The following is a 19,248-nucleotide window of genomic DNA, read 5'->3' as shown; positions in this document are numbered from 1 at the left end:
AGGTGGTCATGTGTGTCAGCTCTAGATGTAACCACGTCAAATCTCCTCCTTTGCCTTCATGAACTATGCTCGCCCACTATCGCTGTCCTTATGCCATCCTAAACGCATTGAGAGTGTAGTAGAGTAGTTGGGAGAAGGGAGAAGAAGGGAAAGTCCCATAAAAAATATAGCCTAGGTGAATTCCATTTATGACCTTACCTTGTTTATACTAAGTAGGTATTTTTCTTTAAAACACCCCAAACTCAAGTATATTTTTAGACATCCAAAAGGTGGTTTATTTTGAACCTTTGAACCATGTATCACTGGAGTTAAGGACTATAGTGACCCAATAACCTTTATTGGCCTTCAAAGTTAATTAGTTATATCGTCATATAGATTGCTTTAACCCATTGAATACATTGAGTCTCCAACCCGTAGGATATCAAGTTACACCTAATGCTCCAAAATATATAAAGGAGTTTATATCAACTCACTCGTGGAACCTGTTCATCATTGGTTATAATGTACATATAGTTCCTTATCAATATGACACTCCTAGGATAACTTAAGATCAATCAAGTCAACCGAGTAACACCTGATGCGCTCAAACAGCTTTAAATAATTATTTTCTGATGATTCATTACCTTTGCCAAGGATTTCATTGCACTTTCTTACTTGGGTTGTCTCATCTTATTCTGAGATTTGATATTCCAATCTTGACTGCCAAATCATCTTCGTGAACTTCTTGATGCACCCAGCTTAGACTATTTAAAATGCCATGCTTAAAGAGTGGTAGGTCATAGTCAAAGTAGAATTGTCAATCCACGCAATGTGTTTAGTGTCTTAAGTGTAAGGATCACTTGCATAATCGTGACGTGAACAAACTTGATTTATAATTTCGCATAATACCACTCAAGAATTCACAAGGATCAATTAAGTGAACTGTTTCCACTAAAGTGCACCCACTATCTATCCTTGGTGTATCTACACTAATGGGTACGGGACCGGCTATAATCATCATGTGAGTGAGGCTAGATAGTGCTATTCTATTTGAATACTTTAGACTACATCCCAATGGCTAGTGGTCTTTGTATACCAATAGTCTCATATTTCATTAAGTTTTACCATGTATTCAATGACATTAATATAGGCAATACATGTGAACTACAATGAATATCTGTTATTGTTGTTGAACAGGAATAGGATATGAAATGTGTAATTGGCTTTTCAACGATACATATTTCCATCAATCGGATCGTCCGATCTTCCTCTTGATGAACTGAAAACAAAGATCATATCATTTAACTAAAATCGACTGGTGATGACCTAGGTATCAGGTGGGTCCGACTCAAAGCCTGGTGATGGAGTGGAGCAACTAGAGTCCCAGGAGATGTCTTCGAAGAAGCCGTCACCATCAATAGCACTACGGCGGTTTGCGTTCAACCCAACTGGCACGCCAAGGTGACCGTGAAGGCGCACGGATTCAAGTACTCTGAGTGAAAAGCACATCATAATTGTTCGAGTTCAGCATCATTTGATTTTTCTCGAGTTCGTGTTTTGTTCATGGGAACCTTCTCCCCCCCCCTGCTCTCCGTACCTTTCTTTTCCCTTTTTATTATTTTTTTATTTCATTTGCGTTGTAATGTGGGAGGGGGGGGGGTCAAGTCTATAAGGATCCCCCTTAATGGGCCTCATCACTCTCCTATTGTCAAGCTAGGGGGCCCATTTACCTTCCCATTACAAGGGAAAGGGCCTCATCCCCCTTAGACTTGCGTTTTGTTATAGAATTTTTGCTTGAAAAAGGAGCAGGTCTCACCCCTACTGTCACATAGTCAAATCCCAAGCTAGGTCTCTCGCTCGAATCTGGTGTGTGCCGGCCTCAGTGTTCGGAGCAAGACATTGAGCAGCCTTGATCTCTTGTAGCGGAAGTCTCTACAAATGCTTAAGATCGCACAGAACGGGTTAGAGGAGATGGTAGAGATGCAGCCCCGTCAAGGAATAGGGTCATTGCATTAATATCATAAAAGAGTCCATCATAGTTGGGACCATTGCATGGGGACGATGAGGGGTGATACAACGAACAAGACGAGGCGCCTTGCGCCAAGGTAGTGTCACCATGCCGCCTCAAGGCCCCCACTCCGCGCGCACACGCCTGCTCTGTCGTTACACAAATGCGTCGGGCCGGGTGCCGTGCGCCTGCGAGCATGGCGATCACACTCGCCACCCCTGCCTTGACGATCATACAAGCCACTAGCACTCGTGTCAACACCCTCACGCGTAGTTTGCATGACGTCGCCACTTTCGATGCCCCCAAGCTGAGCGTTATGCGCCAAGCACTACCTGCAAGAGTGTCACGTGCCCTTTGTGCCATCTCAGTGCTCTCAGGGAACCACATGCCTTAGTCTCCTGGCGGGATGTCTCCCAGCCCCGCGGCCCGCACATGCAGTGTGTGCGTTGCGCGCATGGCTGTTGCGCAGCACCCCGCACAACTCCGCGCGCTGCACCCACGGCACGTCGCCCAACTTGCGTGTCCTGCACCCACGGCACTTCCTTCTTGATCGTGGCGCGTGGCGCTCATGCATCGCGTTGGCGCCCGTGTGCGGCTCTTGGTACTGGCATGCGGCCCAGCATGCGCGGAATTTTCCTGATCTATCCCGCCTTGGGCGTGGATGGGCACGTGCACCGTCTATAGTGTATCACCACGTAAAGGGCCAATGGTCTAAAAGATCAGGTCTTTGGGCATCGCTACCCATAATGACTTAGTCCTTTAATGTCGTGAGCCAAACAATGCGGACACGCCGTCACAATAAGCACACAGACCTCTAGGCAGGGAATGCCGCCTGGTTGGGGGCCTACACCTATCCTTAGAAGAAGAGGAGGGACGGGGGCTGAGGAGAGGTGGCGGGGAAGACTGCGTACTCAAGGCGTGCGTGATTGGAAATTCGCGTCTGATGCTATTGTGCCGACAATTCCCCCACTCGATTCCATATACGTTGAGATGCATCCCCGTTGACCATAAGCTGTCAAAGTTCCCACAGTGCAATTGCACCCGCAAGAATAGAAGATACCAGGGGTGGTTGACTTTGCTGATTGCCGCACCCCCGCGATCGGTCAAAAGTCTCTGCTCCCGCCGCACTCGTATCCCTTACGACGGTCGGTCATTGTGCATGGGTGGAATTTGCTGACTGGCGGATTGACGGGCACCTCCAAGCAACATATCCGTGTTGCATCGGGTCAATCGTGACCAAGTAGGCAAGCCACAAGGCTCACCTTCTCTGCCCTGAAAGTCTGCCCTGAGTAGTGAAATTGAACCGTTAGCCTAACTCAATAATCACACTTGTTAACCCCAGTAAGGGCTTGTACATGGCACTCAGACCTAGCAATTTCAAATTTCCGGTCAATATCAACTAGAACAATAAAAAATTTCACGAACCAATGATCCAAATTACACAAAAATTTAAATTCAAATAAAATGAAGTAAAAGAATACGAATTGCAGTTGATCCATACTGGTTATCCTCTATATCTTGCAGCTATGAAAGAGCCCCTTCTAGAATGACCGCCTCAACTCAAATTTACGTTTTTATACTTTGGTTAAATGGTTAAAATTACCATTTTATTTCCAATACTAAATTAATCTTTATCAAACAATATAGGGTTCATCTGAATGATCAATCCATAAAGATAGAAAGAGAAGGTCATGATGAGCAACCCCATACACTTTTACCTCAAGATGACTTCAGGCTTAGGAGAAGTTAATAAATGAATATTGACCAATCTTTGTCGTTGGATCAATATGTATTTTTTAATGCACTCTTGGACTCCTTTAGTCGTGTCTCTTCGTGATTGACTGGCAAAATTTAGAATCATTTTGGTCGGTTCTTTCTCGGTGCACCACGTATCCCCGGCCCTAAAATAGGAGAAAATAAAAAATAAACCGTCAGATTCCCTTTCGACGGCTGAGATATCGCCATGTGTCTTCGCATAGAAAATTAATTCAATTTTTCATAAAAGTCCCTGCATGTATTGACATGTACGAACCGACGCCATCAAAAAGTAATTGTACATATGCCCCTCCACTTTCTCTCTCCTCCATAATTCCCAAAAAATGTAGAAAATCTAGACTCTGGAGAAAAAAGTCTGAAAATTAATTATATTTTGATATTTACGAATGCAATGCGCGAAGGAGATCTGTTTTAAGAGCATATTTGCAACCCAAATTTAAAAAAGAGTCCCTATGACTTAAAAAATTGATTTAAACTTGTATTTTGTCTATAACTATATCCTATTCTGTTTCAAAATTCATTTCCTTCATAAATAAGTTCCCACAGTTCGAATTTGAAAGGTCTGTTTTCAAATATGAGGAGGAGGGAACATAAATCCTGGCTGAAAATCATGTAGCCCTCGCTCTCTAAATCCTTTGTTAAGTCCAATTGCTGGGAGTGTCAGGGCACTTTTAGCGATCCGAACTTGTTGTTGGAAGCCTAATGGATCTCCTGAATATTTAATTTGACTTTTCGCACCTGTTTCTCTATGAACATTTGAGTGGATAGCATAGCCTTCAAGCTTTTGAACACATTAAGCAGCATTGGAAACTCCTATAGCAAAAGTTACAACATTTTTAGTCTACTATCCCGCTAGTGCACAATGCAACACGCATTTTCAGCAACTCACAAATTGGGCCAAAAAGCTCTCTTTAATGTTAAATATTATTTCTTACCCTAACAAAGTCCCCGATAACTATTAAAACTCATGTTTGGTATTAGAAATTTCTTCAACAAAATAAAACTAAACTTTATTTAATTAGAATAGTTTTGTCTACTTTTCATTTATTTCATTGATTTCCTGTTTGAAAATACTCAAAATGCAGAAAATAAAAAATCGCCTAAAACAGTTTTTGAAAATGTATTTTAATTCCAAGTTACTTCCCAAAATGATCCTTAAGGATTTGACCTGTACTTACCCTTTCTAGGCGAACAAAAAATTATAAATAGTGTGGCATAAATAAAAGCCTCAAAATAACTTACTCAACCCTAATTTTGGTTTATCAATTAGTTCATAATGCATGGTCGTGGTCCTATCTGATGTTCGCATGTGTCATATGCCTCGGACTTTGAAAATTCCTTCTCAAGGTAGGGCTCCCCTCACTTTATGTCTAATTCACTGCACAACTATCATCGTGGCGAAAAGATTTGAGTCACCACGGTATAAGATCCTTAAGCCCAAGAATTCTTAGCCACCATGGCAATAACATTTTATCCTCTACACGAGAGAGCATCATGAGAGTATTGTGTGCCTTCAAGTTTGTCGCAGTTACATCAAATTTAAGGATAATGATGCAGACATCAATTGGGCAATGGTTAGAACCAAAGTCCTACAGAGAAGATATAAACAATAGATACTAGCTTATTTGCTGCCCAACCAATTCATCAGAATCGACCACCAAGGTAAAATGTTTCTCTCATTCGTTTGTCATCACTACACCTCCATGTTCTGGAATTGACAATGAGATTCCATCCCTTGAACATGATTGTACCAAAATAGTTTCATATTAACTATTTCCCAAGCATCTCTCCATTATTTTGTTCTTTCCCATGATTGACCATTGCGGATGATTTAGATAAGGGTAGGGTTGGGAAGAAATTTTTGTTCCTTTGCGAACATGCGAACAAACGAACACGAACAGGAAAAATTGGGCATAAACATGTTTGCAAAAGGTTCGCGAACAGACGAATTATTCATGAACAAGTGGCATTCCCAAGGTAATGTAATATAAATTACTAGTGGGGCCAGCTCGCAATGTTCGCTTGGGGTAGAGAGAGAAGAAAGAGAAAGCAGGGCCTTAGTAAATAATAAGGCCATTTGAATCATCTGTCCTATGTAAAAGGCTGATGAAATTCAGACTCATCAGTGGAACTGATGTGTGCAACAGACAAATAAATTAAATAGAGAAATGGTGCAAAGGGCATTATAGATTCCAACATAAAATAGCATTGGTAATTCTTGTCAAAGACTTGTGCTCACCCCAAATTTGAATGACAAAGAGAAGCTTAGCCTCAAGATAAATGTAGAATCCACCTTTCAATCTGGACTCCCGCTTCAAATGGATCAGTTCCTTTTCCTAAAAATCCAATAGAAATCTAGGTTCTGGCGGCCGGCCGCCACAAACAGGAGGAAAGGTGTAGGAGGAAGAGCGAGGGCGTAGTAGAATGTTATACCTTGACCTAGAATTCATTCCGACAAGTAGAAAGGAATGCACTTCAATAATTCATTGTGACCATCGATTGAAAACAATGGGTATCCAATGGCTGTGGATGTAGCCATTCAAGATAAAAAATACCTTACGCACAGTCGTGAGAGATAATCCTTGGCTCACAAGAGAGCCCGCCACCCATCCACCAAAATTTGGTGAAAGAGCCATCGTGAGCTAGGGAAGAATGCAGAAGAGACTCAACTCTGTGAGCTTGAAATTGGAAAAGCCCATTAATAAAATTATACCACAAATTTTTGGGGAACCAAAAAAATTAATCTTATTCAGCTTCTCTGATGACATTATCAATGATACACAGTTGCTGACCTGATGGTAGTATGTCGGCATCCATGTGAGAAGGATGAAGGTGCCCCAGTTGTGGCAGAAGTGGGAAATGGCAAGTGGCCATACAGGCATCTTGGACAACATCTCCTTCCATGGTATTGACTTTACGGGCTCCTTGAAAGTATTTACACTAGTGGATTAAAATTTCCAAAAGATACTTCATTACTACAATTAGGGGTTGGATATTTATCTAGGAAAAAGAAGTATCGAAAGAACAATTGCGATGATCAACAAGAACCTCCATGGAACAAATTCTGCATGAAACTTCTCGATATTGAAAATGAAACCACAACCCAGATTTCTCCCTCCACCAGAAAGTTAAACAACTCAACAGAATTATCTTCAGAAATAGCAAATTATTGATGATTTGTCGCCACAAAATGGCAAATTAGTGACACAATTGGCATCGAGAAAAAGGGCAGAAATAAACCGACTTACCTGGGAACATGCCATACAGAGTATCACCATTGCCGGAGATTCGACGTGGCTCAACTGGGATAGGAAGAACGCAGGGCCAAGAAATTCCCCAAATCTTATTGCCAAAATCTTATACACTGGATTAAATCACCAAAAGATACTTGATTAAAACAATTACTGGTTGGATATTGGATTATGTCATCGACTTCTGGGACTCTGCGGGCTTCAAATGCCGCTTACTACGACCCTGTATCGATTTGATCAACTAAATGCCATATTGATCAGATCGGCCTCTTGGCTGCCATCATGATCCAGGTAACACCATTAAATCAAACTAATCTTTTGATCAAGAATATATTTCATTGACGAATCAATAAATTCTTAGGAATGAGATTAGGAGACAACCCTAATTAAAGTATGGCCCCCTAGGCCGAAAAGGTTCGGATGCACATGTAGAAATGAAAGATTAACAAACAGATATACCGATTATCGAAACAAATAAAGGTGCAACGCAAAAAATGCGAGATCCATATGGACATCAATAAGGAAATGGCCAAACAAATAGAGGACTCAATTAAAACCAAATCCAAAGAAATTGAAGACCTCGTAACATATAGAAGCGAATCTCTGCTGCTGCTTCACTTAATTTCCAAGAGGAACAAGAACTTTAATCTGTCACCCCACACAACCCCTTGAGGTCAATGCTGCCCAAACGCTCCCGTTGAACGTGCAGGAAAACGGGTACACCACTGCTCCCAACCAGCGCCCTATCCGGCAGCAGTCCACGGCAAAATCTGCACCAAAGAGGGAATTCGGCGATGGGGCGCGGGCGGCGGGGAGGTGGCGCGGGCTGCAAGAAGGCGGCGCGGGAGGGGGGGAAGGGGGGTGGCGGCAGCGGGGAGGGGGGGTTGGCGATAGCGAGGTGGGGCCACAGTGGGGAGGGGGCGCGGGCGGCCGGGGGGAAGGGCAGGGTGACGACAGAAAGGGGGTGCAAGAGGCGGGGGGAGGAGGGCGGGGCGACGATGGGGAGGGGGCGCGGGAGGCTGGGGGGAGGAGGGGGGGCGGCGGCGGGTAGGGGGCTCTCTCACTCTCTTTTCAGCCAATCAGAGGCCAGAAGGGTACACCAATTCCTATTATAGTAGTACTAGTGTGGCCCGCTCGCAATGCTCATTTGAGGCAGAGAAAAATTCCAAAATTCTTAAAAGGAATTCTTAATTATCAATGCAATGCTCGCAATTTCAAAAACTAAAATTGAATTGCGCTTCTGACCGAATTCTTAAAAGGGAAATTTGAATTGTGTGTCCGCTCTTTCAACGCCGATAAACTTATGAAGCGAGTGTCATCGATAACAAATTGGGTATCCTCAAGAAGAGAACTTGCACTAAATATAAATGAAAACCATATTTAATTTGACGCCAAGAACCAAAGGAGAGTGGAAGAATCCATATCTCATCCTCGTTGGCCCCTGGATTACCCTAAACATAAAATGGATCAAAGAACAAACAATAAATGGGCTGTGTTCATTCTGTCAGCACACCCGTTACCCCCTTCCCCAATTGGATTCAAAAAACCTTAGCGATTTTGTATAATAATGGAAGCAGGTTAAAAACTTGTACAGATTATCATATCCTCTCGAAGAGATCACCCTGCAATTGATAAACCGAGTTCGCCTTCCAACAATCTCCATGGTTTCAATTCACCCAGGGCCACAGAAAAAGGAAGAAAACTAAGCGGATCGTTCGAAGCCTTTTTGAGAACAAAGTCAATTTTACAAAGGGGTCCAGAAGGATACACGGAGCGGGAAGGATATGCTGGCCCGCTCTCCTCTCTCACTCTCATATCAGCCAATTGGCGTCCAGAAGGGTACATGAATTCCTATTATAGTAGTAGAGATGCTTTGAAGAAATGTTAAGACTAATTTCCTTGTTTTTTGTTTTGTATGAATAAACAATGAAGAAGAAGGATTTAATCTGATGGAGTGGGGTGTGTATTGTGATCTTAGCGACCAGGAGAAATACCTGGAGAGTTCATTTCATTGTGTACATAGTTAAGCTGTCAATGTTGAATTATAAGACCCATATAAACTATAGTTTGTCAGCGTAGTACTCCGAGATGGTCGCATTGATGGCGAGAAGAGCAGACTTGTTGAGTTGATCGCAGGGAAATCTTCTCCTCCGAGGAAATCTTCTCTTGGATTCTTTCTCTCTCCTCTGCGCAACTCCCCGGCTTCCTTCCTGCCGGCTCTCTCGTACTAAATCCCCTATTCAATCTTCACAAACTCAGCCTTACTCGTCTGAGGAAGAAGAGTGAGAATGCCATCCCCCAAGAGAATAACAAATCGACCAAGAAAATAGACTCTACCTTGGTGTCTGCCTTATCCGCAACTTCACACTCCATCTCGGCTGACGGCTTCCCACGACGCGGCGCCTGCGCAGAGAGACAGATAAGGGATTCCATCTCCAAAAAGAGAAGAAAAAAGAAACCGTTTTTACAGATACCCACCATCAAATCGATCTGGAACTTGTCTCTAGGATGGTCATCCTCCGAGACTCAAATGAGAAGAAAAAACAAGTCGTTTTTACCGATACCCACCATCAGATTGATCTGAAACTTGTCTGTAGGATGGTCATTTGCCGAGACTCAAAAGAGAAGAAGAAAGAAACCGTTTTTACAGATACCCACCATCAGATTGATCTGGAACTTGTCTCTAGGACGGTCATCCTCCGAGACTCAAAAGAGAAGAAATAATAACCCGTTCATACACACACCCACCATCAGATCGTTATGGAACTTGTATCTACGATGGTCATATACCGAGACTCAAAAGAGAAGAAAAAAGAAACCATTTTTACAGATACCCATCATCAAATCGATCTGGAACTTGTCTCTAGGATGGTCATCCTCCGAGACTCAAAAGAGAAGAAAAAAGAACCCGTTTTTAGAGATACCCACCATCAGATTGATCTGGAACTTGTCTCTAGGATGGTCATCTGCCGAGACTCAAAAGAGAAGAAAAAAGAAACCGTTTTTACAGATACCCACCATCAAATCGATCTGGAACTTGTCTCTAGTATGGTCATCCTCTAAGACTCAAAAGAGAAGAAAAAAGAAACCGTTTTTACAGATACCCACCATCAGATTGATCTGGAACTTGTCTCTAGGATGGTCATCTGCCGAGACTCAAAAGAGAAGAACAAAGAAACCGTTTTTACAGATATCCACCATCAAATCGATCTGGAACTTGTCTCTAGGATGGTCATCCTCCGGGACTCGAAAGAGAAGAAAAAAGAAACCGTTTTTACAGATACCCACCATGAAATCGATATGGAACTTGTCTCTAGGATGGTCATCTGCCGAGACTCAAAAGAGAAGAAAAAATAACCCGATTTTAGGGATACCCACCATCAGATTGATCTGGAACTTGTCTCTAGGATGGTCATCTACCGAGACTCAAAAGAGAAGAAAAAAGAAATCATTTTTACAAATACCCACCATCAGATCGATATGAAACTTGTCTCTAGGATGGTCATTTGCTGAGACTCAAAAGAGAAGAAAAAAGAAACCGTTTTCGCAGATACCCACCATCAGATTGATCTGGATCTTGTCTATAGGATGGTCATCTACCGAGACTCAAAAGAGAAGAAAAAACATAAGGTTTTTACGAATACCCACTATCAAATTAATCTGGAACTTGTCTCTAGGATGGTCATTTACCGACACTCAAAAGAGAAGAAAAAAGAACCCATTTTTATAGATACCGATCATCAGATTCATCTGGAACTTGTCACTAGGATGGTCATCTGCCGAGACTCAAAGGAGAAGAAAAACGAACCCGTTTTTACAGATACGCAGCATCAGATTGATCTGGAACTTGTCTCTAGGATGGTCATCCTCCGAAACTCAAAAGAGACGAAAAAAGAACACATTTTTATAGATACCCACCATTAGATTGATCTGGAACTTGTCTCTAGGATGGTCATCTGGCGAGACTCAAAAGAGAAGAAAAAAGAAACCGTTTTTACAGATACTCACCATGCAATCGATCTGGAACTTGTCTCTAGGATGGTCATCCTCTGAGACTCAAAAGAGAAGAAGAAAGTAACCATTGTTACAGATACCCACCATCAAATCGACTTGAAACTTGTCTCTAAGATGGTCATTCTCCGAGACTTAAAAGAGAAGAAAAAATAAACCGTTTTTACAGATACCCACCATCAGATCGATATGGAACTTGTCTCTAGGATGGTCATCCTCTGAGACTCAAAAGAGAAGAAAAAATAAACCGTTTTTACAGATACCCACCATCAGATCGATATGGAACTTGTCTCTAGTATGTTCATCCTCCGAGACTCAAAAGAGAAGAAAAAAAAACCCATTTTTACAGATACCCACCATTAGATTTGTCTAGAACTTGTCTCTAGGATGGTCATCTGCTGAGACTCAAAAGAGAAGAAAAAAGAAACCGTTTTTATAGATACCCACCATCAAATCGATCTGGAACTTGTCTCTAGGATGGTCATCTGCCGAGACTCAGAAGAGACGAAAAAAGAGCCCGTTGTTACAGATACCCACCATTTGATTGATCTGGAACTTTTCTCTAGGATAATCATCAGCCGAGACTCAAAAGAGAAGAAAAAAGAAACCGTTTTTATAGATCCCCACCGTCAAATCGATATGGAACTTGTCTCTAGGATGGTCATCCTCCGAGACGCAGAAGAGAAGAACAAAGAAACCGTTTTTAAAGATACCCACCATCAAATCGATTTGGAACTCGTCTTTAGGATGGTCATCCTCCAAGACTCAAAAGAGAAGAAAAAATAAACCATTTTTACAGATACCCACCATCAGATCAATATGGAACTTGTCTCTAGGATGGTCATCCTCCGACACTTAAAAGAGAAGAAAAAAGAAACCGTTTTTACAGATACCCACCATGAAATCGATTTGGAACTTGTCTCTAGAATGGTCCTCCTCCGAGACTGAAAAGAGAAGAAAAAATAACCCGTTATTACAGACACCCATAATCAGGTTGATGTGGAACTTGTCTCTAGGATGGTCATCTGCCAAGACTCAAAAGAGAAGAAAAAATAAACTGTTTTTACAGATACCCACCATCAGATCGATATGGAACTTGTCTCTAGGATGGTCATCCTCCGAGACTCAAAAGAGACGAAAAAAGAACCCATCTTTATAGATACCCACCATTAGATTGATCTGGAAGTTGTCTCTAGGATGGTCATCTTGCGAGACTCAAAAGAGAAGAAAAAAGAAACCGTTTTTACAGATACCCACCATGCAATCGATCTATAACTTGTCTCTAAGATGGTCATCCTCCGAGACTCAAAAGAGAAGGAAAAAGAAACCATTGTTACAGATACCCACCATCAAATCGACTTGAAACTTGTCTCTAAGATGGTCATCCTCTGAGACTTAAAAGAGAAGAAAAAATAAACCGTTTTTACAGATACCCACCATCAGATTGATATGGAACTTGTCTCTAGGATGGTCATCTGCCGAGACTCAAAAGAGAAGAAAAAATAAACCGTTTTTACAGATACCCACCATCAGATCGATATGCAACTTGTCTCTAGGATGGTCATCTGCCGAGACTCAGAAGAGAAGAAAAAATAAATCGTTTTTGCAGATACCCACCATCAGATTGATCTGGATCTTGTCTCAAGGATGGTCATCTACTGAGACTCAAAAGAGAAGAAAAAACAAAAGGATTTTACGCATACCCACCATCAAATCGATCTGGAACTTGTCTCTAGGATGGTCATCTACCGATACTCAAAAGAGAAGAAAAAAGAGCCCGTTTTTACAGATACCCACCATGAGATTCATCTGGAACTTGTCAGTAGGATGGTCATCTGCCGAGACTCAAAAGAGAAAAAAAAAACTTTTTTTACAGATACCCACCATCAAATCGATCTAGAACTTGTCTCTAGGATGGTAATCCTCCAAGACTCAAAAGAGAAGAAAAAATAAACTGTTTTTACAGATACCCACTATGAAATCGATCTGAAACTTGTTTCTAGGATGTTCATCCTGCGACACTCAAAAGAGAAGAAAAAAAAAACTTTTTTTACAAATACCCACCATCAAATCGATCTGGAACTTGTCTCTAGGATGGTCATCCTCCGAGACTCAAAAGAGAAGAAAAAAGAAACCGTTTTTACAGATACCCACCATCAGATTGATCTGGAACTTGTCTCTAGGATGGTCATCCTCCGACACTCAAAAGAGAAGAAAAAAGAAACCGTTTTTACAGATACCCACAATCAAATCGATATGCAACTTGTCTCTAGGATGGTCATCCTCCGAGACTCAAAAGAGAAGAAAAAAGAAACCGTTTTTACAAATACCCACCATCAAATCGATATGGAAATTGTCTCTAGGATGGTCATCCTCCGAGACTTAAAAGAGAAGAAAAAAGAAACCGTTTTTACAGATCCCCACCATCAAATCGATATGGAACTTGTCTCTAGGATGGCCATCAGCCGAGGCTCAAAAGAGAAGAAAAAAGAACCCGGTATGTCAAATACCCACCATCAGATTGATCTGGAACTTGTCTCTAGGATGGTCATCTGCCGATACTCAAAAGAGAAGAAAAAAGAAACCGTTTTTACAGATACCCACCATCAAATCGATATGGAACTTGTCTCTAGGATGGTCATCCTCCGAGACTCAAAACAGAAGAAAAAAGAAAGTATTTTTTTCAGATACCCACCATCAAATCGATATGGAAATTATCTCTAGGATGGTCATCCTCCAAGACTCAAAAGAGGAGAAAAAAGAAACCTTTTTTAGAGGTACCCACCATCTAATCGATATGGAACTTGTCTCTGGGATGGTCATCGTCCGAGACTCAAAAGAGATGAAAAAAGAACCTGTTTTTACAGATACCCACCATCAGATTCATCTGGAACTTGTCTCTAGGATGGTCATCCGCAGAGACTCAAAAGAGAATAAAAAATAACCCGTTTTTACAGATACCAACAATCTAATCGATATGGATTTTGTCTCTAGGATGGTCATCCTCCGAGACTCAAAAGAGAAAAAAAATGAAACCGTTTTTACAGATACCCACCATCAGATTTATCTGGAACTTGTCTCTAGGATGGTCATCGGTCGAGACTCAAAAAAGAAGACAAAACAAACTGTTTTTACAAATACCCACAATCAAATCGATATGAAACTTGTCTCTAGGATGGTCACCCTCCGAGACTCAAAAGAGGAGAAAAAAGAAACTGTTTTTACAATACCCACCAGCAGAATGATCTGGAACTTGTCTTTAGGATTGTCATCTGCCGATACTCAAAAGAGAAAAAAAAAACCGTTCTTATAGATACCCAACATCAAATCGATCTGAAACTTGTCTCTAGGATGGTCATCCTTCAAGACTCAAAACGGAAGAAAAAAGCACCCGTTTTTACAGATACCCACCATCAGATCTATATGGAACTTGTCTCTAGAATGGCCATCTACCGAGACTCAAAAGAGCAGAAAAAATAAACCGTTCTTACAGATACCCACCATCAGATTGATCTGGAACTTGTCTCTAGGATGGTCATCCTCCAAGACTCAAAAGAGAAGAAAAAATAAACTGCTTTTACAGATACCCACTATGAAATCGATCTGAAACATGTCTCTAGGATGTTCATCCTGCGACACTCAAAAGAGAAGAAAAAAAAAACTTTTTTTACAAATACCCACCATCAAATCGATCTGGAACTTGTCTCTAGGATGGTCATCCTCCGAGACTCAAAAGAGAAGAAAAAAGAACCCATTTTTACAGATACCCACCATCAGATTGATCTGGAACTTGTCTCTAGGATGGTCATCCTCCGACACTCAAAAGAGAAGAAAAAAGAAACCGTTTTTACAGATACCCACAATCAAATCGATATGCAACTTGTCTCTAGGATGGTCATCCTCCGAGACTCAAAAGAGAAGAAAAAAGAAACCGTTTTTACAGATACCCACCATCAAATCGATATGGAACTTGTCTCTAGGATGGTCATCCTCCGAGACTCAAAAGAGAAGAAAAAAGAAACCGTTTTTACAGATCCCCACCATCAAATCGATATGGAACTTGTCTCTAGGATGGTCATCCTCCGAGACTCAAAAGAGAAGAAAAAAGAACCCGGTATGTCAAATACCCACCATCAGATTGATCTGGAACTTGTCTCTAGGATGGTCATCTGCCGATACTCAAACGAGAAGAAAAAAGAAACCGTTTTTACAGATACCCAGCATTAAATCGATTTGGAACTTGACTCTAGGATGGTTATCTTCCGAGACTCAAAAGAGAAGAAAAACAAACCCGTTTTTTAAGATACCCACCATCAGATTGATCTGGAACTTGTCTCTAGGATGGTCATCCGCCGAGACTCAAAAGAGTAGAAAAAAGAACCCTTTTTTACAGATACCCACCATCAGATTGATCTGGAACTTGACTCTAGGATGGTCATCCCCCGACACTCAAAAGAGAAGAAAAAAAAACCCGTTTTACAAATACCCACCATTAGCTCGATCTGGAACTTGTCTTTAGGATGGTCAACCTACGAGACTGTAAAAGAGAAGAAAAAAGAACCCATTTTGTACATATACCCACCATTAGATTGATATGGAACTTGTCTCTAGGATGGTCATCTGTCGAGACTTAAAAGAGAAGAAAAAATAAACCGTTTTTACAGATACCCACCATCAGATCGATATGGAACTTGTCTCTAGGATGGTCATCTGCCGAGACTCAAAAGAGAAGAAAAAATAAACCGTTTTTACAGATACCCACCATCAGACCGATGTGGAACTTGTCTCTAGGATGGTCATCCTCCAAGACTCAAAAGAGAAGAAAAAAGAACCCGTTTTTATAGATACCCACCATCAGATTGATCTGGAACTTGTCTCTAGGATGGTCATCTGCCGAGACTCAAAAGAGAAGAAAAAAGAGACCGTTTTTACAGATACGCACCATCAAATCGATATGGAACTTGTCTCTAGGATGGTCATCCTCCGAGACTCAAAAGAGAAGAAAAAAGAAACCGTTTTTACAGATCTCCACCATCAAATCGATATGGAACTTGTCTCTAGGATGGTCATCTGCCGAGGCTCAAAAGAGAAGAAAAAAGAAACCGTTTTTAGAGATACCCACCATCAAATCGATCTGAACTTGTCTCTAGGATGGTCATCTGCCGAGACTGAAAAGAGAAGAAAAAATAAACCGTTTTTTAAGATACCCACCATCAGATCGATATGGAACTTGTCTCAAGGATGGTCATCCTCCGAGACTCAAAAGAGAAAAAAAAATAACCCGTTTTTACAGATACCCACCATCAGATTGATCTGGAACTTGTCTCTAGGATGGTAATCTGCCGAGACTCAAAAGAGAAGAAAAAAGAAACCGTTTTTAAAGATATACACCATCAAATCAATATGGAACTTGTGTCTAGGATGGTCATCCTCTGAAACTCAAAAGAGAGGAAAAAAGAAACCGTTTTTACAGATCCCCACCATCAAATCGATATGGAACTTGTCTCTAGGATGGTCATCCTCCGAGACTCAAAAAAGAACAAAAAAAACCGGTTTTATCGGATACCGACCATCAGATTGATCTGGAACTTGTCTCTAGGATGGTCATCTGCCGAGACTCAAAAGAGAATAAAAAAGAAACTTTTTTTACAATTACCCAGCATCAAATCGATATGGAACTTGTCTTTAGGATGGTCATCTGCCGAGACTCAAAAGAGAAGAAAAACGAACCCGTTTTTACAGATACGCACCATCAGATTGATCTGGAACTTGTCTCTAGGATGGTCATCCTCCGAGACGCAAAAGAGAAGGAAAAAACCTGTTTTTACAGATACACTCCATCAGATTGATTGGGAACTTGGCTCTAGGATGGTCATCTGCCAAGACTCAAAAGAGAAGAAAAAAGAAACCGTTTTTACAGATACGCACCATCGGATCGATCTAGAACTTGTCTCTAGGATCTCATCCACCGAGACTCTGAAGATAACACAATGGGGATGGTCGTCAGGAAGGAGAGATCGAGAGAGGGAGAAAAGATAACGGAACGAGGCTTACAGGTTGGCGTCGAATCTGAGAGAAGCGGGTTCTTGAGAGTGAACGGAAGGCTCCAACTCCGTCGCCGGTTGATTCACGTTGGAGGAGATCCATTATACACTTTGTTTCCTGGAATTGCCTCGTCAGGCCGTATAGTATAGCACCTCCGCGATCTAGATCTCAATCTTTTGAATCAAATCCAAGGATTTTGAAATCTTTGGGGGCTGATTCTTCGACCCGGAGATCTGTTTCTGCAATGAATCGAAAACTTGAGACAATGAGAAGAAATTAGGGCGGAAAAATGTTAGAAATTAGGGCCGAAATTAGTGCTCACTGTCTTCTTCTGAAGTGAGGCGGAGGAAGAACGAGAGGTCGAGGAAGGGTGAGGAGCAGACATTGGCGGGCGGCTGAGGGAGGGGCGGGGCGGTGTTAAAGACAGTGAGATGCCCCGTATCCAAGAAGATAGAAGTAGAGAAGAAAAGAGAGGAAGATGAGGCGGCATCTCACAATCAACGCTCAAATGCCATTCAGGCTGAATCACCAAACTGAAGGTAGAGAGGGATTAGAGGATGGATAGGGCGACGGGCGGAGCCGCCGCCCTGGGAGACACAATAGAAAGAAAAGCCTCACTTGAACAAATGAATTACAAGGTATTTATATCTGTCAATATGACCGTTGATCGATGCACTGATCTTTGTTTAAGAGGCGGCGGCAGGGAGGGGCGCGGGAAGCCGGGGGAGGAGGGTGGCGCGGCGGTGGGAAGGGGGCTCTCTCACTCTATCTCTTCTCTCTCACTCTCTCTCTTCCCTCTAAATCTTTTGTCAGCCAATCAGAGGCCAGAAACGCACATGTTACATGTATTCCTATAGTAGTATAGATTATTTTTTTACTCTAAAAGATAGATAAAGAGAGAAGGAGACCAGGGATCTCTCTCTCCCTCACTCGCTCTCCCTGCTCCCTCTCCCGTGCCCCCTCGCTCCACCGTGCGGCCGTGCCCCCGTCTCTCTCTCCCCTTCCCCCCTCCGACCTCCACTTCTCTCTCTCTCTCTCGCTTTCTCTCTCTCTCCGGTCTCTCTCTCTCTCTCTCTCTCTCTCTCTCTCTCTCCCGTGCTCCCCCCCCCTTTCCCTTTCGCATTTTTCTCTATCTCTTTCTCACTCCCCACCCCCTCTCTCGTGCTCCCCTCCCCCTTGCTCCATCTCTCATATCTCTCTCTCTCTCTCTCTCTCCATCTCTCATATCTCTCTCTCTCTCTCTCTCTCTCCATCTCTCATATCTCTCTCTCTCTCTCTCTCTCTCGCTTCCGACCCCCTCTCCAGTGCTGCCCTCCCCCTTGCTCCCGCTCTCATTTCTCTCTCTCTATCTCTCATCATCCATTTTTTTACCGTTTTTAAAAAGCCATAAGCGTTCGTGTTCGTTCGCAAACGAAAACGAACGAACCGAATACGAACACGAACAGTGTTCGTTCGTTGACGAAACACGAACTTCCCTACCCTCTCATAAGGGGCTGGATCTAATGAGATTTTTCGAAGACTTTTCCGTGAATGATAATTGTTGTTGGTTGATTTTACTCGTAAACTATGACTGACTCGGCAGCGAGAGAATTTCCCTTAGCCATCTTTAGCTCCCTGTGGTTCCGTTACCCTGTAGAATCTCCCAGGTTATTTTCCTCTAGACAACATCATCAAAGATGTTCTTTTCATGGGGCAACGTTTAAACATACATAGGATTTGACGCAACACGCAGAAACAAAACACACGGCCGAATACAGGCACGAACACCGGGAGTGGGTATGAAGCATACAAATAAACCGAGAAGATATGGAGGACGAAACAGTTGACTTCTCCCGGCCAACGTTGGCCTTAGCACGCGAAGTTCGCTGGTACAGTCTTACCACAGAATGTAAGAAGCCTGGCGACGTCTTGTGGGATGGTGATTACGTTGCCGAGGAAGCCCCGGTTTGCAGCAGCGCAGGTGCATACTGCGGCCTGATTGTTGGTGAGTCTGTCGATAAAGACGCAACAAGGGAACCGCGGCGGTGTAGCGTTGGCCCTGAGTGCGCTCACTGTGCCGGCACAAAATGCAAGTTGGACAGGGAAAATCGGGCAAGCCACAGGGGGCGGTGGGGGAGAAGGCGGTGGTGGAGGGGGAGAAGGAGGCGGAGGGGGAGATGGCGGTGGCGGAGGACGCGG

At 42.6% G+C, this 19,248-nt stretch overlaps 2 long non-coding RNA genes across 3 annotated transcripts; both read right to left on the bottom strand.

The window, feature by feature from the left end:
* Positions 1-9,001: 9,001 nt before the first annotated feature.
* On the bottom strand, positions 9,002-12,799 carry LOC144711094 (uncharacterized). 2 transcript variants are annotated; one of them, XR_013583455.1, is made up of 5 exons: positions 11,923-12,799; positions 9,673-9,787; positions 9,493-9,605; positions 9,352-9,417; positions 9,002-9,250 (listed from the first exon to the last, which is right to left on the bottom strand). It is a non-coding gene; the product is annotated as an uncharacterized LOC144711094 (long non-coding RNA). The 2 variants fall into 2 exon arrangements; XR_013583454.1 differs by lacking the exon at positions 11,923-12,799 and having other exon boundaries at positions 9,673-10,013.
* A 3,852-nt stretch (positions 12,800-16,651) lies between these two features.
* On the bottom strand, positions 16,652-18,063 carry LOC144711085 (uncharacterized). The gene is made up of 4 exons (XR_013583450.1): positions 17,393-18,063; positions 17,080-17,309; positions 16,954-17,001; positions 16,652-16,843 (listed from the first exon to the last, which is right to left on the bottom strand). It is a non-coding gene; the product is annotated as an uncharacterized LOC144711085 (long non-coding RNA).
* Positions 18,064-19,248: the final 1,185 nt, after the last annotated feature.

This window comes from Wolffia australiana, chromosome 13 (genome assembly GCF_029677425.1).
Source record: "Wolffia australiana isolate 7733 chromosome 13, ASM2967742v1".
NCBI classification, from domain to species: Eukaryota; Viridiplantae; Streptophyta; class Magnoliopsida; order Alismatales; family Araceae; genus Wolffia; species Wolffia australiana.
The sequence above is the reverse complement of the archived record's forward strand: the minus strand, read 5'-3'. Positions and strand labels throughout refer to the sequence as shown.